Source organism: Mesoplodon densirostris, chromosome 4, assembly GCF_025265405.1.
Source record: "Mesoplodon densirostris isolate mMesDen1 chromosome 4, mMesDen1 primary haplotype, whole genome shotgun sequence".
Taxonomy (NCBI): domain Eukaryota; kingdom Metazoa; phylum Chordata; class Mammalia; order Artiodactyla; family Ziphiidae; genus Mesoplodon; species Mesoplodon densirostris.
In genome coordinates this window covers 42,716,188-42,738,361 of record NC_082664.1, presented here as the reverse complement: position 1 = coordinate 42,738,361, position 22,174 = coordinate 42,716,188, and the positions used below count along the sequence as shown (strand labels likewise).

Below are 22,174 nucleotides of genomic sequence, written 5' to 3'. Positions count from 1 at the left end.
GCAATACACAATTTTGCCTTTGGTTTTACTGCCTGCTTTTGAGGAGACTCAAAGTTAGCCAGAGGTGATAGTTTAGGGATTTCTCAGATCTTTCATGAGTATGCACTTAGCCCTGGGCAGATGCACAGCACGCAGATGTGGATCTGCATGGACTTCTAGATTCTCAAGTGTATGTTGGCACTTTTCAAAGCCCCTTATGGACATTTCATTCCCAAACTGTTCCTTTTAATCTTTTTGATTGGCCTAATGTTTGCTCCAACTCTTATCAACTGCTTCAGGTTACCATGATGTTAAACAATTGTTGTTGATTATTTTTGACAAAATTCCCCAGAGAAATGGTTATTTGTGCTGAGCAAGCTTTGAGTCAGGTCAAATAAAGGCAACCATGAGAATGGGGTCTTCTAGGGAACCAACATACAGGTCAAATGACGACAATTCTCTGGGAATGGGACTCTGAAGGAGGTTCAGCCCTATTCTGACCCCCTCCAGTGGTTGTCAGGCTGCTGATTTTCACCATAATTGCATGGTTGTTGGTTTTCAAGGCTACCACAGAGCTGGAGAGGAGGGCATGTGAATAGAGCAAGTTAAAACACCACAAAGCTCACCGTTCTTACCAAGATTCAATAATTTTTCTTGAATAAATATTCCCAATACTGTTGCAGGCCTTTGGTTTTTTTCAGAGTCCTGAAAAAACTGATTCTGACAATTTTCCCAGTGTTCTTATTGCTTTTATGGAGGAGAGGATTCTCAGAGGTCCTTACTCCACCATTTTTACTGGCATCTTGTAGCAACTTCTAAAACCTAAGATTATCATTTTAATCAATAGACATAGTGTCACTTCGGCCATATTCTCTTATTAAGGCAGTTATAAAAGCACTACCAATTTTAAGGAAAAGAGACTTTTTATGGGGGAATGGTGAGGTTCTAGAAGAACATATGGGACTAGAAATATTGTTTTGGTTATTTTAGGAAAATACAATTTGCCACAGTCCATCCTCTAACCATAATAATTCACAACTCTCCCACATGCAAAATTCCCTAACCCCTTCCCCAAGAACCCCTAAAATATTATTACTATTAAGGCATCAGCATCAGGTTTAAAGTTCAGAATTTCATCATATAAATCACCTCTAGGAATGGATGATATTTCTCGTGCATGGCTCCTTAGTCATAGCTCCTTGAGTATCTTTGATCCTTTGATCTACAGACCTGCAAACTAAACAGTCAAGTTATCTGCCCTGTACATACCTCAAGTATAATATTAAGATAATTGCTATAGATGCTCCATTCAAAAAAGGAGAAATAAGAGGCACAAAGTAGTCATTGGCCCATAGTAATACTAAAGTCCAGCTGGGCACATGTTGCCAGTTCTTTAATTATGGCTCAGTCATTTACCTAGAAATGATGTTCCATAGCTCTTGGCTTTATTCCCTAAGCTCTCAGTTCCACTCTCTGTATTATTTTCCTTTTTCATAATTAGTTTGGATTTGCAGATAAATTATTTTCTCAGCTTGCTTCTGGCCCATAGAAGTTCAGGTATGCAGAGTCCTCTTTTAATTTTTTTGCTGTCTCTGTCTCATTTTTTACAAGCTGATAAAATTCTATTAAAACTCTGTGGATTTCTGTGTATCAGTTTGTACCTGAATCCATTTCATTGAGGTAAGTCCTTCCCTACCTTGGGCTGTCTGTACAGCTGCTGTGGGAAACACCCTTAAGATTCTTGGACACTATTTTTTTTTTAGCATCTTTATTGGAGTATAATTGCTTTACAACGTTGTGTTAGTTTCTGCTGTATAACAAAGTGAATCAGCTATATGTATACATATATCCCTATATCCCCTCCCTCTTGCATCTCCCTCCCACCCTCCCTATCCCACCCCTCTAGGTGGTCACAAAGCAATGAGCTGATCTCCCTGTGCTATGGAGCTGCTTCCCACTAGCTACCTGTTTTACATTTGGTAGTGTATATATGTCAGTGCTACTCTCTCACTGCATCCCAGCTTACCCCTTCCCCTGCCCATGCCCTCAGGTCCATTCTCTACATCTACATCTTTATTCCTGTCCTGCCCTTAGGTTCATCAGAACCATTTTTTTTTAGCTTCCATATATATATGTGTTAGCATACATTATTTCTTTTTTTCTCTCTCTTTTTTTTTTTTAGATGTTGGGGGTAGGAGTTTATTAATTTATTTACTTATTTTTGCTGTGTTGGGTCTTCGTTTCTGTGCGAGGGCTTTCTCTACTTGTGCAAGCGGGGGCCACTCTTCATCGCGGTGCGCGGGCCTCTCACTATCACGGCCTCTCTTGTTGCTGAGCACAGGCTCCAGACGCGCAGGCTCAGTAGTTGTGGCGCACGGGCTTAGCCGCTCCACAGCATGTGGGATCCTCCCAGACCAGGGCTCGAATCCGTGTCCCCTGCATTAGCAGGCAGATTCTCAACCACTGTGCCACCAGGGAAGCCCCTCTCTTTCTCTTTCTGACTTACTTCACTCTGTATGACAGACTCCAGGTCCATCCACCTCACTACAAATAACTCAATTTCATTTCTTTTTACAGCTGAGTAATATCCCATTGTATATATGTGCCACATCTTCTTTATCCATTTGTTTGTCGATGGGCATTTAGGTTGCTTCCATCACCTGGCTGCTGTAAATAGTGCTGCAATGAACATTGAATTATGGTTTTCTCAGGGTATAGGCCCAGTAGTTGGATTGCTGGGTCATATGGTCGTTCTATTTTTAGTTTTTTAAGGAACCTCCATACTGTTCTTCATAGTGGCCGTATCAGTTTACATTCCCACCAACAGTGCAAGAGGTTTCCCTTTTCTCCACACCCTCTCCAGCATTTATGGGTTGTAGATTTTTTGATGATGGCCATTCTGACCGGTGTGAAGTGATACCTCATTGTAGTTTTGATTTGCCTTTCTCTAATGATTAGTGATGTTGAGCATCCTTTCATGTGTTTGTTGGCAATCTGTATATCTTCTTTGGAGAAATGTCTATTTAGGTCTTCCACCCATTTTTGGATTGGGTTGGGTTTTTTTTGATATTGAGCTGCATGAGCTGCTTGTATATTTTGGAGATTAATCCTTTGTCTGTTGCTTTGTTTGCAAATATTTTCTCCCATTCTGACGGTTGTCTTTTGGTCTTGTTTATGGTTTCCTTTGCTGTGCAAAAGCTTTTAAGTTTCATTAGGTCCCATTTGTTTATTATTGTTTTTATTTCCATTTCTCTGGAGGTGGGTCAAAAAGATCTTGCTGTGGTTTATGTCATAGAATGTTCTGCCTATGTTTTCCTCTAAGAGTTTTATACTGTCTGGCCTTACATTTAGGTCTTTAATCCATTTTGAGTTTATTTTTGTGTATGGTGTTAGGAAGTGTTCTTTTTTTAATAAATTTTAAAAAAATTTAATTAATTAATTAATTAATTAATTTTGGGCTGTGTTGGGCCTTTGTTGCTGCACGCGGGCTTTCTCTGGCTGCTGCAAGCAGGGGCTACTCTTCATTGTGGTGTGCGGGCTTCTCATTGCAGTGGCTTCTCTTGTTGCAGAGCACAGGCTGTAGGTGCACAGGCTTCAGTAGTTGTGGCACATGGGCTCAGTAGTTGTGGCTCGCAGGCTCTAGAGTGCAGGCTCAGTAATTGTGGCTCATGGGCTTTGTTGCTCTGCAGCATGTGGGATCTTCCTAGACCAGGGCTCGAACTTGTGTTCCCTGCATTGGCAGGTGGATTCTTAACCACTGCACCACCAGGGAAGCCCCATTAGAAAGTGTTCTAATTTCATTCTTTTACATGTAGCTGTTCAGTTTTCCCAGCACTGCTTATTGAAGAGGCTGTCTTTTCTCCACTGTATATTCTTTCCTCCTTTATCAAAGATAAGGTGACCATATGTGCATGGGTTTATCTCTGGGCTTTCTATCCTGTTCCATTGATCTATATTTCTGTTTTTGTGCCAGTACCATAGTGTCTTGATTACTGTGGCTTTGTAGTAGAGTCTGAGGTCAGGGAGCCTGATTCCTCCAGCTCTGTTTTTCCTTTCTCAAGATTGCTTTGGCTATTTGGGGTCTTTTGTGTTACCATACAAATTGTAAAATTTTTTGTTCTAGTTCTGTGAAAAATGCCAGTGGTAGTTTGATAGGGATTGCGTTGAATCTGTAGATTCCTTTGGGTAGTATAGTCATTTTCACAATGTTGGTTCTTCCAATCCAAAAACATGACATATCTCTCTATCTGTTTGTATTGTCTTTAATTTCTTTCATTAGTGTTTCATAGTTTTCTGCATACAGGTCTTTTGTCTCCTTAGGTAAGTTTATTCCTAGGTATTTTATTCTTTTTGTTGCAGTAGTGAATGGGAGTGTTTCCTTAATTTTTCTTTCAGATTTTTCATTCTTAGTATATAGGAATGTAAGAGATTTCTGTGCATTAATTTTGTATCCTGCTACTTTACCCAATTCATTGATTAGCTTTAGTAGTTTTCTGGTAACATCGTTAGAATTCTCTATGTATAGTATCATGTCATCTGCAAACAGTGACAGCTTTACTTCTTCTTTTCTGATTTGGATTCCTTTTATTTCTTTTTCTTCTCTGATTGCTATGGCTAAAACTTCCAAAACTATGTTGAATAAGAGTGGTGAGAGTGGGCAACCTTGTCTTGTTCCTGATCTTAGAGGAAACGGCTTCAGTTTTTCACCATTGAGAACGATGTTGGCTGTGGTTTGTCATATATGGCCTTTATTATGTTGAGGTAGGTTCCCTCTATGTCTACTTTCTGGAGAGTTTTTATCATAAATGGGTGTTGAATTTTGTCGAAAGCTTTTTCTGCATCTATTGAGTTGATCATATGGTTTTATACTTCAATTTGTTCCTATGGTTTATTACGCTGATTGATTTTTGTATACTGAAGAATCCTTGCATTCCTGGGATAAACACCACTTGATCATGGTGTATGATCCTTTTAATGTGCTGTTGGATTCTGTTTGCTAGTATTTTGTTGAGGATTTGTGCATCTATGTTCATCAGTGATATTGGCCTGTAGTTTTCTTTTTGTGTGACATCTTTGTCTGGTTTTGGTATCAGGGTGATGGTGGCCTTGTAGAATGAGTTTGGGAGTGTTCCTCCCTCTGCTATATTTTGGAAGAGTTTGAGAAGGATAGGTGTTGGCTCTTCTCCAAATGTTTGAGAGAATTCACCTATGAAGCCATCTGATCCTGGGCTTTTGTTTGTTGCAAGATTTTTAATCACAGTTTCAACTTAAGTGCTTGTGATTGGTCTGTTCGTATTTTCTGTGTCTTCCTGCTTCAGTCTTGGAAGGTTATACCTTTCTAAAAATTTGTCCATTTCTTCCAGGTTGTCGATTTTATTGGCATATTTTTGCTTGTAGTAATCTCTCATGATCCTTTGTATTTCTGCAGTGTCAGTTGTTACTTCTCCTTTTTCATTTCTAATTCTGGTGATCTGAATCTTCTCCCTTTTTTTGCTTGATGAGTCTGGCTAATGGCTTATCAATTTTGTTTACCTTCTCAAAGAACCAGCTTTTAGTTTAATTGATCTTTGCTATTATTTCCTTCTTTTCTTTTTCATTTATTTCTGATATGATCTTTATGATTTCTTTCCTTCTGCTAACTTTGCTAACTTTTTTTGATCTTCTTTCTCTAATTGCTTTAGGTGGACACTCTATTTTTTAATGGAGAGGATCTGTGGGGCATGCCATTAAGATTCTTAGATGGTCTTGTGATTATTTGAAATGGTCTATGAGGCACCACATTAAATCTTTCTAAATTCTTAAAAAACGTTTAAAGTTGCACTTTTGACTTCTTTTTTAGACTGCATCTTCGTGAAAGAACCCTTGATTTGATTTCTTCCAAGGAGCCATTTCTTACTTTGGCATCATTTGCTGTCTAGAGACACTCGGAATGAGAAACAGTTCTGTTGTGGTTTTTTTTGGTTGTTGTTTTTGTTTTTTAAACCCAGCAAGTCCTGGCTCTTTATATTTACAGCTCTTTCTTTAGCTTATCTCTCTCCTGTCACATTTTACTAAGGCACCTAGAAAAAGCCATGGGTCATATTTGTCACTCTGCCTGGAAGTCTTTTTGGCTAGATCATCCAGTCAATTAGGTAAATTCTCTTTGTTCTACTTTACTGCAGTCAACAGTGTTGTTAAATTTTCTGCCATCACATGAAAAGAGTCTATTTTCCTTTAGCTTCCAATAACATTTTCCTCACTTTCTTTAATCCTTTATTAATTGGCTTCTTGAGGACCACAAACTTCCACTAACAGGGTCTTCAAGACCCTTTAGACTTTAACTCTTGTCAAGGTCCTTTCACCTTCTGCCTGCCACTTAGTCTGAAAGCCATTGCCTCATGTTTTAGGTTTTGTTACAATTCCACCCCAATCAGAAGTACAAAAATATGGTCCTGTTATCTTTTGCTCTGTAACAAATATCCCTAATAAGTAGTGGCATAAAACAATTCTCTATTATGCTGAAGGATTCTATGGGTAAGGAATTTGGGCAGGATGCAGTTGAGATGACTTCTCTCTGGTCCATGTTGTCTAGGGCATCAGCTGGATGGCCCAGAGGCTAGGGGTAACTTGATGGCTGGGAAATCAGCTAAAGGCTTATTCACTCTCATGTCTGATGATTGATTCTCTTACTGTTAGTTTGGACCTTAGCTATGGCTGTACAATGACTTCAGACACCAACTACCCAGAGTTGGGCCAACCTCACAGGTTAAGGGCACAGTCCTCCATAAGACTACACTCACTTCAGATACCAGCGATAAGTTTGGGGATCTCCAGGTCATCCTCATTTCCGACCAGCTGGCTACAAATTCAGGGGTTCCCACTACCCCTTCAGGATGGGTACTTCACTAGTATGACTCACAGAACTCAGAAAAGTGCTGTACTTATGATTCAATTAAAGGATACAAATCAGAAGCAGTCAAAGGGAGAGACACTTAAGGTGAGGTTTAGGAGAGTTCCAAATGTGAAGCTTTCATTATCCTCTCCCCACAGAGTTAGGACATGTCACTCTCCCAGCACTCTCCCATCAGTGTGTGAAGATATGCAGAGTATTGCCAACTGTAGAAGCTCACCCAAACTTCAGTGTCCAGAGTTTTTATTAGGATTCAATTACATAAGCATGATTAATTAATCCTTGGCCATGTGACTCAATCTGCAGATCCCCTCTTCTTCCCATAGGTTGGCATAATATTACCCAATTCAAAACCCCAACGCTCTAATCACATGGTTGGTCTTTCTGGCCCAGGCAGCTTCCCTCCTGAGTCATCTCGTTTATTTAAACTGTCTAAGCGCCTACCATTAGAGTCATCTCATCAGCATAAGTGATCAGGGAACATGACAAATAACAAAGACTCTGCTATTACTGGGGAAATTCCAGAGTTTTAGAGGCTACTTCCCAGGAACTGGGGACAAAGGCCAAATACTTTATTATACAGGCTGTCAACTAGAACACCTACACATGGCCTCTCCAGTTTACCTGGGCTTCTTTACAACATGGTAGTATGGTTCTAAGGATAAATGTCCCGAGAGAAAGAGAACCAAGTAGAAACTATATTGCCTTTTATGACCTAGCCTTGGCAGTAATGCAGTGTCACTTCAATCATACCCTATTTGTTGAGGCAGTTGTAAAGACTCTCCCAAGATCTTGATGGGAGAATAGCAAGGCTTGGAAAAGGAGAAATAGAATTTTTCAAAACACAAATATCATAAGGGCCTCTTTTGAAAAATAAGTCTGACATAACCATCGAGTCTGAAGTCCTCCAGGAGGTTTTCAAAACCTTTGATAATTTGGTCTCATACTACTTTTCCTTCAAGATATCTAATTGCCTGTCCACACTTTGCTTCCAATTCAGTTAAGGGAGTCATTTCCATCTCAAGGATTCTGGGCATAGTTTCCCCCTACTTAAAAGTATCCTCCTGGGCTTCCCTGGTGGCGCAGTGGTTGAGAGTCTGCCTGCCGATGCAGGGGGCGCGGGTTCGTGCCCGGTCCGGGAAGATCCCACATGCCGCAGAGCAGCTGGGCCCGTGAGCCATGGCCGCTGAGCCTGCGCGTCCAGAGCCTGTGCTCCGCAACGGGAGAGGCCACAAAAGTGAGAGGCCCGCGTACCTCAAAAAACAAAACAAAACAAAAAAGTATCCTTCTAATGAAAATCTAACCCATCTTTCAAGGATTACCCCTATCATGACATCTATGAACCAAGAGACAGAAACCCCAATTTAAACTGACTTAACAGAACAGAATTTATTGCCTCAAGAAACTGAACATTCCAGAAAAGGAGCTAGCTTTGGGCATGCCCCTGGAAGCGCCAAACTCTCGTCATCATTCCTTCTAGCAATCACAGAGAAATAGGGTGTCTTTCCTCTAATGTCTCCCAAATAATTCCTGGGATTTACTCTAACTGGTCCACTTGGGTCATGTGCCCAAACTGCAACAGATTCTGAGATCAGAGGAAGAAATTATACTGAGAGAGAGGAAGAGATGTTTTCCCCTAAAGAAATGTGGATTAATGTGTTACTAGTCTGGGGAAATAGATGTCCATTTCCAGATTTAGGGTTTTTTCCTTGCTAGAGTGGTGAAATGTTGAAGCTGGAAGGGACTGTAAAAATTATTTTGTTCACCACCTTTATCTTACATATGTGGAAACTTGAAATTCAAAAAGATGGAATGACTCTCCTGAGTTGCACACAGTGGCAAAGCATCAGAGCCAAGACTAAACCCTGTGTTCTGACACCCCAGGCCAGAGGATTGTTGTATAGCCCGATGCCTGAATAGACACCAAGGTTATATGTTAACCTTCAGTTTTGCATTATAAAAAATAGCAAAAATTGCAGTCATATGGCGTTCAGATTTTATCCACTCACTTGCTCTAAGAATTTGGACAAGTGACTTAACTCCTCTAAGCCTCCATTTCTCGTCTGTAAAATATAGTGATAAAAGCTATCTTGAGGAGCTATTGTCAGGAGTAAATTAGATACTATAGAAATAAAGATTCTAGAAAACAGAAAGTGCTCAATAAATGGTAGCTATTATTTGTATCTCTTGCCATGTTCAGTAGGGTTTGTCACATACTTTGTTTTTATCCTATATTTGGTGTTTGATTAACTTAATTCTTTTCATAGGTGGGGGTTTATTAGAGTACTTTTATTGAGAAGACAGCAAAAGTTCTTGCCCTTAACAGGCTTCAAAGAAATATTAAACAACCAAGAGGGATCTAACTAACCCAAATTAGATAGAATTACAATCTTGGCCTTTTAAACACCCTTTTGTAACATTGCCTTTGGGAATCTTAAGTGTAGAACAGCAGAAATTTTATATGTTCTCAATTCCCTGTTTTTCTGTATTTTAGTTTTTGCTTTTGAATTCAAGCAGGACTGACACGTGATGAGTTTAGTGATGACAGTCTAAAGAGTCTGACTGCCCTGAAGCCACTGTTTATGGGTACATAACCCAGATATGGTACACATGACTCACTAGGCCGTATAAGTCACTGGTATTTTATATCAAGCCAAAATTTTTCTTTTGGCATCACATGTTTCAAGTACTCACATTGTTCCCTTTAACCTTTCCATACTTTTGTTGTGATTGACAACACAAAAGAGTTTTGTATGTCTTTCCTACTTGGACAGAGGTCAGTACTTTTACTGACCCCCAAGTAAAAGTACTTTACACATGGTACTTTAAAAGTACAGCTTCATATATATATTTTTTTATTTTATTTATTTATTTATGGCTGTGTTGGGTCTTCGTTTCTGTGCGAGGGCTTTCTCTAGTTGCAGCAAGCAGGGGCCACTCTTCATCGCGGTGCACGGGCCTCTCACTATCGCAGCCTCTCTTGTTGTGGAGCACAGGCTCCAGACACGCAGGCTCAGTAGTTGTGGCTCACGGGCCTAGTTGCTCTGTGGCATGTGGGATCTTCCCAGACCAGGGCTCAAACCCATGTCCCCTGCATTGGCAGGCGGATTCTCAACCACTGCGCCACCAGGGAAGCCCAACAGCTTCATATATTTTATTAATTCTTTCTTTCAAGAACTTATAATTGCCATAAAATATGATTTAAACAACAAATTATATCTAACAGATATTTTTAATAGAATTGATATGCCATATTTAAGAGTCTGGTATATAGGAGCTTTGCAATAGATTACGGCAGCTATTATTTGTATCCCTCTCTATATTTAATGGAGTTTGACACATGGTAGGTTTTTAATCAGTACTTGGTTTTGAATGATGAATTATTCTTTCCAGTGGTAGGTTCTTATGATTTACACCACCTAGTACTAGGCTGAATTCGGCACTATGGGCAGAAATTGTTATCTGGCACATCAATGTGGAGGCTACAGATTCTACAAATGTAATATATAATATATAATATCCATAATACTTTTTATTATGAAATAATTCTTGGATATCTATAATGTACTAGTTATAAGATTAAACATAAAATTTGTCATGGTCCTTTCCCAAAGGTCTATTCTTGGTTTACTTGGAAGACAACTAATATATGACCATCAAATTAAATGAAGAAGACCCAGTATCCAATGAGAAGACTGAACATGTGAAGTGTATGTATTTCTTTCACAGCTCCATGAGCAAGAGGGAACCTGGGTATGGTTGTGGACATACAATTCATCTGTGGTGTTATTGAGGTCTTTACTAAATTCCTTCTTAAATTTCTTTTACCCTATCTTACCAATGTGTGTCAAGGCAACTTGCTTCTAGAGTATTAAAACTTTACTCTGAAAATGATGTAAAAACTTTCATATTAAGATGTAAATGTCTGCCTTAAGTAAGGGACGCCTAAACTATCATCCTCACTGGATAGCACAAGGCATAAATTAACTAGCAGAATTTTAGTCTTCAGCCTTCAGGTGTGTGTTGGGAGAATGGTGAGTGGAGAGGGAGAGAGTAATGAGGTTCTTAGAGAATATTTTTGAGGACACTAAGTATTCACCTGAAATTGAACACTTAAGTGGGTGTCTATTTTACCTACTCTTAACTTGGCTTTTCCTGCAAGGTACTCTTTGCTACAATTCACTAAACTTACCAAGAAAGGTTACTGGATGAGTCATTCGTAAAAATATCTAAGTATAGTTCCCAGAGAAAGAAAACATGAGCCCCAGTAACAAGAACTCTCTAAAAGACCACATTCCTACCACCAAAATGTAATCACTGTGCCATTTAAAGCTGAAAGCTAATTTCACTTCCTCTTTAAGGATTTATGAAACTGACATGAAAGGATTTTTCTACTTCCACTTTTGCTTTTCTAAAATCTCTTCTCCATACTGCAGCACGAGCAAAACAAATTAGATCACATCACTCCCCTACATAAAAACCACCAGTGGTTTTCCATCACACTTAAGATAAAATCAAAATCCTTACTGTGGCCTAAAGTCACCCTGCCTAAATAGCTCTCTCTCCCTCCATGACCATGCCCCAAACATCCCAGAGTTCTGTCTGGTCCTTGACATGCCAAGCTCACTGCCACCCCAGAGCCTTTGCTTTTGTCTGGGACACTCTTCCCCTAGATCTTCACATGGTGGCTTCCTCCTGTTATTCAGTCCTGCTCAACTGCCACCTCTTCTAACAGGCTGTCTCTGATCAACCGGTCTAAAGTAACCTCTCCTTGGCCCCCTCTCCCATACTGCTTGCCCACATCATACTCTGCTTTACATCCTTTATGGTACGTATCCCTCTGCAATGACCTTGCTTATTATCTATTGACCCCGAGTAAGTTCCATGAAAACTACCTCTCTTTCTCACTACAATATCCCCAGGATCTAGAGGAATGCCTGGCATATTCAAGATGCTTTGATCGAATAAAATGTATGGAGACTCAAGTATATAATATAAAAATTATAAATACTATGACACATATAATATAGGGCTCGGAGTCCTTTCAAAGCACTGTAAGAAGAACAATCTAGAGTTTAGGTTCAGGACCAAACGGTTGCCTTTGGTGCAGGAGGTGTGAAGGAGAAACTCACACGAAAAGGGTCAACATTGGTCAGGGAGGCAGAACCCTCCAGCAGAAGATCCTTGTCATAGGTCATGCAGAAGTTCCCACAGGCCTCACCAAGCCAAAGAACTAGAAGTTAAAACAAGTCTTGAAAACAATGAGTTTAGTCCTATAACTGGCAACTTTTCTCTCTCCTACAGGCCTAGACTTAGGCCTGTAGGAGAGAGAAAATATTGCATGCATGGTATGTTGCCACTGTTAAAAATATCACATGATGTGCTTAAAAGTAATGGTTACATCTTTTTGTGTGTCTACACACCATGGTATAGGGCAATGTGGCACGTTAAGTGTAGGATTTCATCTGTTTCTGCAAGTTGATTATTCCCATGTTCCAGATGAGGAAGCCAAGTCTGAGAGAGGTTAAACAACCTGTCCACAGACTAGACAGCAGAGATAGGCTTTGGGATATCCTCTTTGGTTCCAACATGCTTAAAACATTAAACACCTATCATTTTGGATGTCTTCATATGGAATAAATATGCTCTCCTTCTCCACAGTTCTCACCACTGCCTGTTGTGTTATACCCAGCCTGATCTCACACGTGGAGTACACCTGCTTGGCCCCAGGCTCTTTAGTTTTCAGTCTATGATGCTAACCTGATTCTTCCTACTACCTGCTGCTTCTCTACAAAGAGACCTCTGCCTTGTTTGTACCAATTGCAGAGGCTCTCCAAGGACATGTGGGGTGGGGGTCGATAGGTGTTATGTTAGTTTTTGTCTTGCTAAGTGGGATTTATAACGAGTGTGCCCAAAAGAAAGGATAGTGTGTTAGGAGAAGGGAAGAGAAGTTTTCCGGGAGTGGAAAAAGCAGGAGAATGGAGGAAGTGATGGCTGGAAGCAAAACTCTAGGATAAGTGATGATTTTACATGGAGCTTAGAAATATTTTGCTGTGTAATATGCAATATAACTCTTCTCCCACCTCACCAAGACGTCTTCAGTTAGAACACCATTGTAGGAATTGTTCTGTTTTCCTGGATAAGAAAATGCAGTGGAAAGGGCCTCAAGGAGAAAGAAAGTCATCTCAAGAAGGCCTAGTCTGCTTCTGTAACAGAAAATGCAGGGACTTTGGAATCAGAGGGTCCTAGGTCTGCAAATGAGCTCTTTTCTTAGCTGTAGTTTCCTCTCTTATAAAATGGAAAAATAATATCTTCTTTGCAAAGTTATTCTGAGAATTAAATAACACTCATAATGGGCCTGGTATGGAGTTTAGCACATTTTAGGCCAAGTTCATTCCCTTCCCCTTATACTGAACTAAAATTGTCTTCTCTGTAATTCCCATGCACTGGTTCTAATACTACTCTGCAGAACATGAAGGGGTTATGTCACCTTTCTCAGGCAACAGAGCTCTAGTTTGTCAAGATCCTTCAAGAAAAGAAAATTCATATCAACACCTATGTCCAATTGCTCTCAAGCTTAAAATGATTTCTTTTTTCAATTACTGCATTTAGTACCCAATTTAAAACACTTTTAAGCAAGAATCAAGGTAGACTTTAAAGGTGAATCTAAGTACTGAACAAATCGCTCAAATGTTTAGAGAATAAGTTTACATCTGACCATGCAGCTAGCTCTTCTATAGGCAAAGGATCCAATTCGGTGATTAGCTAACCTTACTGAGCACTCACTGGGTGTAGAGGATGTACCAGCTCTTCTACTGTATCTGGGTGCTTTTAGCTACAATAATTGAGTACAAAAATAAAAGTGGCTTAAACAATGAGGAAAATATATTATTCTCCTTAAATATAAATTTCCAAAGTACGCAACTGCTGGGGTGGCTCAGTGGCTCAACAATGTGCAGCATCCAGACTTTTGCCATCATTCCCCTTCTTCTCTGTTACATTGGTTTTTTGCAAGATGGTCCGGAAGTGCCAGGCTCACCTACAGACATAACAACACATGTAAAGGTACTTTCTCTCATGTGACTCTTTTTATTAGGGAGGAAAATCATTCTGAGATCCATCCCCCCAAAACTTTTCTCAGGTTCCATTGGTCAGAATTGTATCACACATCCATGCCTCAAGCCACTGCTACCCAGCTTTTTCACAGCATAACACAAATTAAAAAATAATGTTTTAGTGACACAAGGAGTGCCTGGGTGGGGCTGCTTTGGCCAGATGGGACCATCTCAGGTTTCAGCAGCTGAGCCTCACTCAAATGTTCCAAGGGCTTAAGGGACAAATACCTTGTAACATCTGTAACCTATTTGAGATATAGCAATGTGCACTGGCATATAGGCTGGGATGCTGCTCTAGGCTACAAGGGAGACTGAGAAAGCATGTATCTGTATACAAACTCTAGTGAGTGAAGGGTCTGCCAGTGAGGAGAAAGAAAGATGTGCTGGTCAAGAGTGCCTCATCTGTTCTAAATATCACAATACATCCTGAGAAGTAGTGTTTTGTGAAGAATGAAAGCAAGGCTAATAGTATAAGTGACATGTTTAAGTTCACAGAACCTATAGGTGGCCCAGTTGGCACAGTACAGCGGATCCAGTGGTGTGCTGGTAAATGTTTAACAACCAGCTCTCCAAATGTAGTTCTGACATGGCCTGTTGATTAATATTTTCATCTAAAATAAAAGTGACACAACAAAGATGGATATGGGAACTTACTTGCCTATTATGTGAGTGACTTCTTTGCTGAGATGAATGTTTTTGTGCCATTCACCATGTAACAGCTATAGACACAACATGCTTTTTATGTTTAATTTGCATTATTAACGGTTCCTCTGTCACTTACTTAAGTCTAGACCATCAGCAAAGCAACAAGTCAAGCCTTGATCTGTGGCATTTGCTGATTTCCATCGTGTAAATACTCCCTCCACAGCCAGTTTCAAGCTTCACAAAGTGAAGTCACTGAATGTGGTATTGGGAATAGATGTGCAGTAACACATCATAGAGTATTTCTACCATTTAGACACGATACACATAAGTACCTCAAGAGCATAGATAATAGTAACATACATTCAGATAATTTAGAACATAAGTTTTTAATATATATTATCTTTTTTTTCTTTTTTTTTTAAATACAAAGTATAGTTGATTTACAATGTCGTGTTAGTTTCAGGTGTACAGCAAAGTGATTCAGTTATACGTGTGTGTGTGTGTGTGTGTGTGTGTGTGTGTATATATATATATTATTTTCCGGATTCTTTCCCTTATAGATTATTACAAGATATTGAATATAGTTCCCTGTGCTATACAGTAGGTCCTTTTTGGTTATCTATTTTATATATAGTAGTGTGTATATGTTAATCCCAAACTCCTAGTTTATCCCTCCCTCCCCTTTCCCCTTTGGTAATCATAAGTTTGTTTTCTATGTCTGTGAGTCTGTTTCAGTAATATATATTATCTTCATTTAAAATTTAATTGGAGGTTTATATAATTTAATTTTTAACAGTGGCTGTGTTTAGCAAACAACTGGCAAAATTCCTAAAAATTTAACGGTCTGCTCTCATGAGATAGTATAAGCCAGTTCTGCATACCACTGTTGACTCTAAGTCCATGCTCTTTCCACTCCTGACTCTCCTTGCTACCTTTGTTACTGGCACGTAAAAGCTAGGGATGATCTGTAGGATACAGACTGGATAATGACTGGGTACCAGTCATTACTTTTGGTGACCCTGGGCAACTGCTAGCCCTCTGACACTCAGATTTCTCTGCTGTAAAGGATGAGAACAGTCCGTGCCTTGCCAGGGGTTATTTTGAGGATAAAATTGGTTGGTGTAAGTGACAGGGCTTTGTAACCTGTAGAGTCAGATACAAAAAAAAAAAAAAAAAAAAGCCTTTATTATGTTGGTATTTCATCACTGGTTTTCAACCAGGCCACCATTGTTAAGGATACAAAATGTGTTGCAGCTTTCAAAAGTATGCTTTAGTTTGAGATCTTCTGTAATGCCCACAGTAGACAGAAAACTCCCAGAAAAACTATTCTCAAGAAGTCCAAATTTTTGTTAGTCTTTACTCATTAAGAATAGCTATCTAAATTGGGAGAAAAATATTTTTTCTAAACTTTAGTTTACTAATTTCTAGCTGCTGTTGGACTGTCTGAAGGGACCTCTTTCTGGCATTGTGGAATGCTTCTTAATTTCAAGAGTTGAATAAAAGTCCTTTGATTTTAAATTTTGATTTCTCAAGCTGCTTTGCTTTTTGGGCCAGACCAATTCAGTAAGTTATTTTGTATGGACTGTGCCCCTCTACTTAAGGTGGTATCCTAGCTGTAAATTGGATTAAGTGTTCCAAATATCCTAAGTTATAAGGTGGTATCCTAGCTGTAAATTGGATTAAGTATCCCAAATATCCTAAGTTATAATTCTAAACTTGAGCAACTTTATAAAATGTTTGCCTGAGTTTGCTGAGCTTCTCTTTGGTCTGCAGACAACTTTTCTGCCAAGCTCTTTCCCACAACAGACCCTTTGCCCACACTGATCCTGCTGCCTGTAAAGCTCTCCCCTGATTCTTTGCAAAGCTGGCTCCTCATCCTTCAGCTTGAATGCCACCTTCTTAGAAAGGTCTTCTCTGTACACTTGTTTCAAGTCATCCCCCCAGTCTATTTCCTTACTTATTTCCTTCACAGCACTGATCACAACCTGCAGTTTCCTTGTTCATTTGTTTACTCCTTTGTCTATATCTCTCATTATAACATCAGCTCCTCGGGGGCTGGGACGTTACCCACTGATGTCATTAACTACCCCCAGTATCTAGCACAGTGCCTGGCACATAATAAGCAGCCGTTGAACAGATGAATTTGTCTCACAAGATCCACATCAATGCTGTGGGGCTGTGGCCACCTACAATCTCTTGAGGGAAGATCCTACCCTAAAGGTTATCCAGGGCTTGACCCGTGGTGCTCCCAGTGGCCCCATTTCTCTTAGGGCCCAGGAGAAGTCACAATGGCAGCACAAGCCTGCTGGCTCCTGTCTGCCCCACCCTGATGGGGCCACCTCAGTGATGTCATACAGAATAAGATTCTCTAATCCTTTTCATTCTGTGACAGTCCTTTAAACAGCTGTTTTTCATGACCTGATATGGTGGGGTGGGGGATGGAGGAAGGAGGAGGGTGGCGGGGCGGGGGGGAGTGTTTGGTACATCCCCTGCCAACAAAATTAGTGTAGGGGCACTATCTACTCATATGTATTTCTTCAGGAGAAAGTGGGTAGCAGAAGCTGTAATTTGGACTAGGCTAGGGAAAAGTGAGACGAGAAAAATGGGGAAAGAAGAACAAAGGAGATAAAAAGAGAACAGAAGAAAGGGAGAAGAGTAATAAGGAGAGAAGAGAGAAGAGGAGGACAAAAGAAGAGGATATCTGTGAGGAAAAAACATGAAACAGGTAGTAAAGGAGGAGGGAGGAGGAAGGCAGAGTTGAATGTGTGTTCTGCTTGGCTTTGTGGCTCTTGGGTAGTGACTGGCCTCAGTGTGAGTGGATGGATGACTCAGCTGAGGGGTTCTCAGGTGCTCCCCTGAGGGGCCACTTAAATCACTGAGGTCATTTTGAGAGGCTCAGGCAAGGCTGTCTTAGGTGACTGTCTTGGATGGATTCACAACAGTAATTTGGTTTTACAAAAAAATACAAACCTTTTTTAAAAAAATTGTGATTGTGGAGGAAAAGAGGAAGGAGTATTGCTGAGTGGATTAAGCTTTAGATTCCTCACTTCCTGTCCTCACCCCAAGCCTTGCAATTACTAGGCTAATGGCATATAGTTTAAATTCAGGACTTGAAAACCAATCTTTCAGAAAACCTTCTTCCTCTTTGGTAATTGAAATATAAACAGATTTCCAAAGCAGAGTAGAATAGTTTCACAATATACCTGTAAAAATTACTGAAGTACAATTATGGCAATATATTCTCACTGATGTTTTGCAAAAACTTACTATGAACATCTCAAATGTGTGTAGGAGGCCCAAGCAAAGCCTTGTAGTTCAAAAGAGGAGAACACTTTTAACACTCTTTTTTTTTCAATGTCGCTTTCCCCTCTTCTAATATTTAAGTTTTTTGCCCTTAGCATAATATTTTGGGACTATTTAGTATAATATTTAGGGAATATAATATATAGTGTAATAATAAGGAAGGGGATATTATATCAAGCATATTTATTTAGATAATATTAAGATATCTTTGTTCCAAATTTTAAAATGTTAATCTGGGCTTCCCTGGTGGCGCAGTGGTTGAGAGTCCGCCTGCCGACGCAGGGGACACGGGTTCGTGCCCCGGTCTGGGAAGATGCCACATGCCGCGGAGCCGCTGGGCCCGTGAGCCATGGCCACTGAGCCTGTGCGTCCGGAGCCTGTGCTCCGCAACGGGAGAGGCCACAACAGTGAGAGGCCCGCGTACCACAAAAAAAAAAAAAAAAAAAAAAAAAGTCGCTGGTAAAATGTTAATCTTATAACCCATGAATTTCCTAGTTCATACCAAAATGTCCATGCAAGCTCTATTCAGAAATAAGAAATAGTGGGAAGGTGCAGCTTAATTGGTAGTCTGTGGTGTACTGTACAGACTCCTTAAAAATATCTTTATGGTCATATTTCCTATTTTTCTACCTCTTCTGCTATAATTGACCCAGATTCTCCTACAAGTGTAGAACAGAGAGAAGAAAGACGTGGAAGCCTAAAGGAAGGAAGCAGAAAGACAGACAAGACCTTTAAGCTTTTTATGGTCCAAGAGTGACATTGGCTACCCAGGCTCTGCTTATGAATAAGAAAATTTGTTTTCTAAGGGCACTCCAAATAGTGGCTGCCACATGGGCTATTCTATTTCAGAATGGTAATGAGTCTACTAGCATGCTAATCATGCTGCTATTTGTCTGAAATATTAAGGATTCCAATAAGGTAGAGTTTTAAAGATCTTTGATCTAATTTCCTTTTTTTTTTTTTTTTGGCAAATGTGGGGAGAAGTAATTAGGAAATATGTCCTCAGATAATACTGGGACCAAATGCATGAATGAACTTTATTTTTACTTTCTATACCGGGAAATGATCCATCTTCATCTTATGCTAAGAAATTCTAACCCCAAAGATATCAGGTAGAGTAATTTTGGGGTTCCTTGAAGAAGTGGCCTGCCAGTGATCATTAGGTGATATTGTTTCATACTGTTGTTAGATCCCAGGCCTAAAAGTGAAAGGAACAGAATCTTCCCAAAAAGACATGTTGAAAAAACTGGAGACAGCTTTTACAGCTTTAAAAGCAGCTAAATGTTTGCTAAATGACAAGAGACAGAATAAATAGGTTGCTTTTGATCTAAGAGTTGGAACAACAAAGTGGCTTTAGGAGATACAAAGTAGCAGTTCTTTTTAAAGTACCTGCCTCTAATAATACAGTGTTTGGTTTTTCTTTGTATATACCAGAGCATCTCTTTAAAACACGGATTTTTCTTTTAAACTTCTGTTCCTGCAAATGTGGTGTAGGTCAAATCCATGAACAGGTTAAGTCTCTGACAAGAGAGGGATAAAGCACCCCAGCCAATAGGAGACCTGGCTGGTGATGTACTGTTCCCCAGTTCTGATTCATTGGCCGCCTAGGGTTTGTCATTCTATCCGCTGCGGCGTCCGCAAACAGCGTGCGTCCGGCGTGGGTCCGGTTTTCCGTAGTCTAGCTAGCTAAACTGGATTTTGGCCGCCTGCACGTGCAGTTTCAATCAGGTTTAGCAGATCTCTAACTTTTAATAGAAGGAGCTGTTACGTTTTTGATTATCCTCCGGATTTTGAAAAATCCTTCGTTCCTTTAACCTCACTGGAGGTCGATGGAAGTCCCCAGTAGCAGAATCACGTGACTGTCTAACAAGTACAAATAAATACGATGTGAAACTCCATGAGCTACAGACGGAAAACCTGCCAGAAACTCAGCATGTGCCTCGTGCGTGTATCGGCTGTACTAGCGTGTGGGTGGGTGGTAGAGTGTGTGGGTTGTTGCCCTTAGGGACGGGAGGTGTGTGGCTGGGGCACCTCCGTTCCGATCCGGGATTCGGATGCTCCCCTTCAGCTTGGGCCTGAGGCCGGGGCCGCGAGGCGATTGCGACGAGAGAAGCCGGGTAGGACAGTGACGTCATCTGCGTCCGCCCCTCCCCCACTCGCCGGCCCGCGCTGCAGTTCCGGCCCAACGACATCCGGGTCTCTCCAGCTGCTCCACCGCGCCGCGGCTGTAGTTGGGGCTGAGCCGACGGGGCGGGGCGGGGCGGGGCGGGGCGGGGCGGGCGGAGGCGTGGGGGAGGGGCAGCACAGCGCCGACGTGAGCGCGCCTGCGCGGGGACGCGCTCGAGGCAGCGGCGGCGGCGGCGGCGCTAAGGGCGGGAGCGCGCGCGGGAGCGAGGGAGCTGTGGTCTCTGAGCCGGCCCGGCCCGCAGCTTCGGGTGCTCGGGCGGCTGCAGCTCGGGAACTGGTGGTTGGGGAGGGGGGGTGGGGGGCGCCAGGCAGGTGGGGCGCGAAAGCTATGAATCTTCGGCTCTTCCTCGTCCTCCTCCGGGACCCGCTCTCCGCCTCCCGCTCCAACGCCCGGATGATCTGAGCCGCGAGGGCGCCGAGAGCCGGGGTCCCGGACGCAGCCCGGCTCTTCCCCTCCTCCGCCCCCTCCCCGGTCTGACCTGGCCGGCCGCCGCCGCGGTGACCCTCTTCCCGCCCCCTCCCCGGCTGCCGTCGCCGCCGCCGCCTCGGCGGACCAGGGACCTGCCCGCCCTCTGCTGCTCCGGGTAAGCGCGACGCTCGGGCCGAGGGCGGGCGGGCGGGCGGCGCGGGCCTGCGCGGCGGCGACCAGGCCTGGGGCCTGTAAACAAGCCGGGCGTCTGCCCGGGCGCTCCCGGGAGGAGACGCGACAACTCCACCCCCTGGCCCGGCCTCCTCCTTGGAGCCGGGCGTCGGGCGGCGAGGGGTTAACGCTCCGCGAGGGAGGCGGCGGGGAGGCGGGGGCGGGGTGTTTGTGGCGGCGGCGGCGCGGGGAGGGGGCGCGACCCTCCGGTCGCCGAGGCCGGGCGGGGTGTTTGTGGCGGCGGCGCGGGCGAGGGCCGCGGACCGGCCTGTCCCGAGAGCGGCCGGCGGAACTTTCCCCAAGCGGGGAGGGGGCGTCCGGCACCCGCACCCGCCCGGCCACCCTGGGCTCCAACCCCTGGAGGGAGGCCGGGAGAAAGAAGGGGGGAGGCCTCCTTTGGACCGGACTTGGCCTCGAAACACTAAATTCTGGAGAATTAGCCTCAGGTTTTATAGGGGGCGGAGCTGAGCGTGAGGCTCTTTCAGAACTCGTCAGTGATGTTTCCAATTCATTCATTATTAAGGCATCGAACGAATCCACCGAAGTAAATCGAACTGATTTCTTTCTTTTTAACCGTGTAAATTGTGTGGGTAAAAGTTGTTGATGTTAGAGTTTGGTTGAGATGTGGTTATGTTCTGCTTGTACATTTTAAATATTTTCTTGAAGGACAGCTGGCTGTGGAGTGCCTCTACCAACCGCAGTTTTAGATACGTTTTGAAAATTTCATCACCGGAGGTATTTCTTTTTTCTCAAGCACCGCATGGTACTTAAAAATCCACAAAGGTCATACTTCAGTTGTCCCAGCCAAGAAATCTGTTCGCCGCCCCGCCACTAACCCTAAATTTTCTGCTAATTGGAGTAATGAGCTGAATGCATTTTAAGAAGTGATTGGAAGACCATGGGAGGTGTAAAAATCTATGGGAGGTAGTTATTATTTTCTCGGAGTAAATGATTTTGACATTACTGAAGGAAGTTAGGAATTTAAAAAAATTGTTCTGAGGAAAAAGGTTTAATCTTTTCAAATTTGCACACTGGAATTTTAAACACAATCACATTTTAGGTGCACAGAGCTGTGAAGAGTCAGAGGGCTTATTTATTTTAACAGTGCTCTTCTGAGCCTTAGGGGTTCCAGAGCTCTCAGGAGTCCAGCAGGGCTTGCTCCCCAACTGCTCTTTAACTCGAACAACTTCACTTTTATATTTTTATCTTTTTACATATTGGGCCTTTTCCAGAGTGTAGTTCTGTAACTCTACAGATTAGGAAACTGTCTAGGGCAATAGTGACCCACCCCTCTGCCTATTTTATAAATATAGATGTTCCCTTTATTGCGTTAATGTTTCTTTTGCCCATAAATAATTTGAAGCCCAAAATAACATTCCTTGTTTGATGTTTCAGTTCTGTTCCTGTGTGTAACTC

At 42.0% G+C, this 22,174-nt stretch overlaps 1 protein-coding gene across 2 annotated transcripts in view; it reads left to right on the top strand.

Moving 5' to 3' along the window:
- The first annotated feature begins 20,289 nt into the window (after nucleotides 1–20,289).
- Nucleotides 20,290–22,174, top strand: part of PPM1A (protein phosphatase, Mg2+/Mn2+ dependent 1A) — a 43,532-nt gene continuing 41,647 nt past the window's right edge. For both annotated transcript variants that reach the window (XM_060096103.1, XM_060096104.1), the window contains exon 1: nucleotides 20,290–20,702. The gene's annotated coding sequence lies outside the window, so the exon portion shown is untranslated. The remainder of the gene's footprint in view (nucleotides 20,703–22,174) is intronic.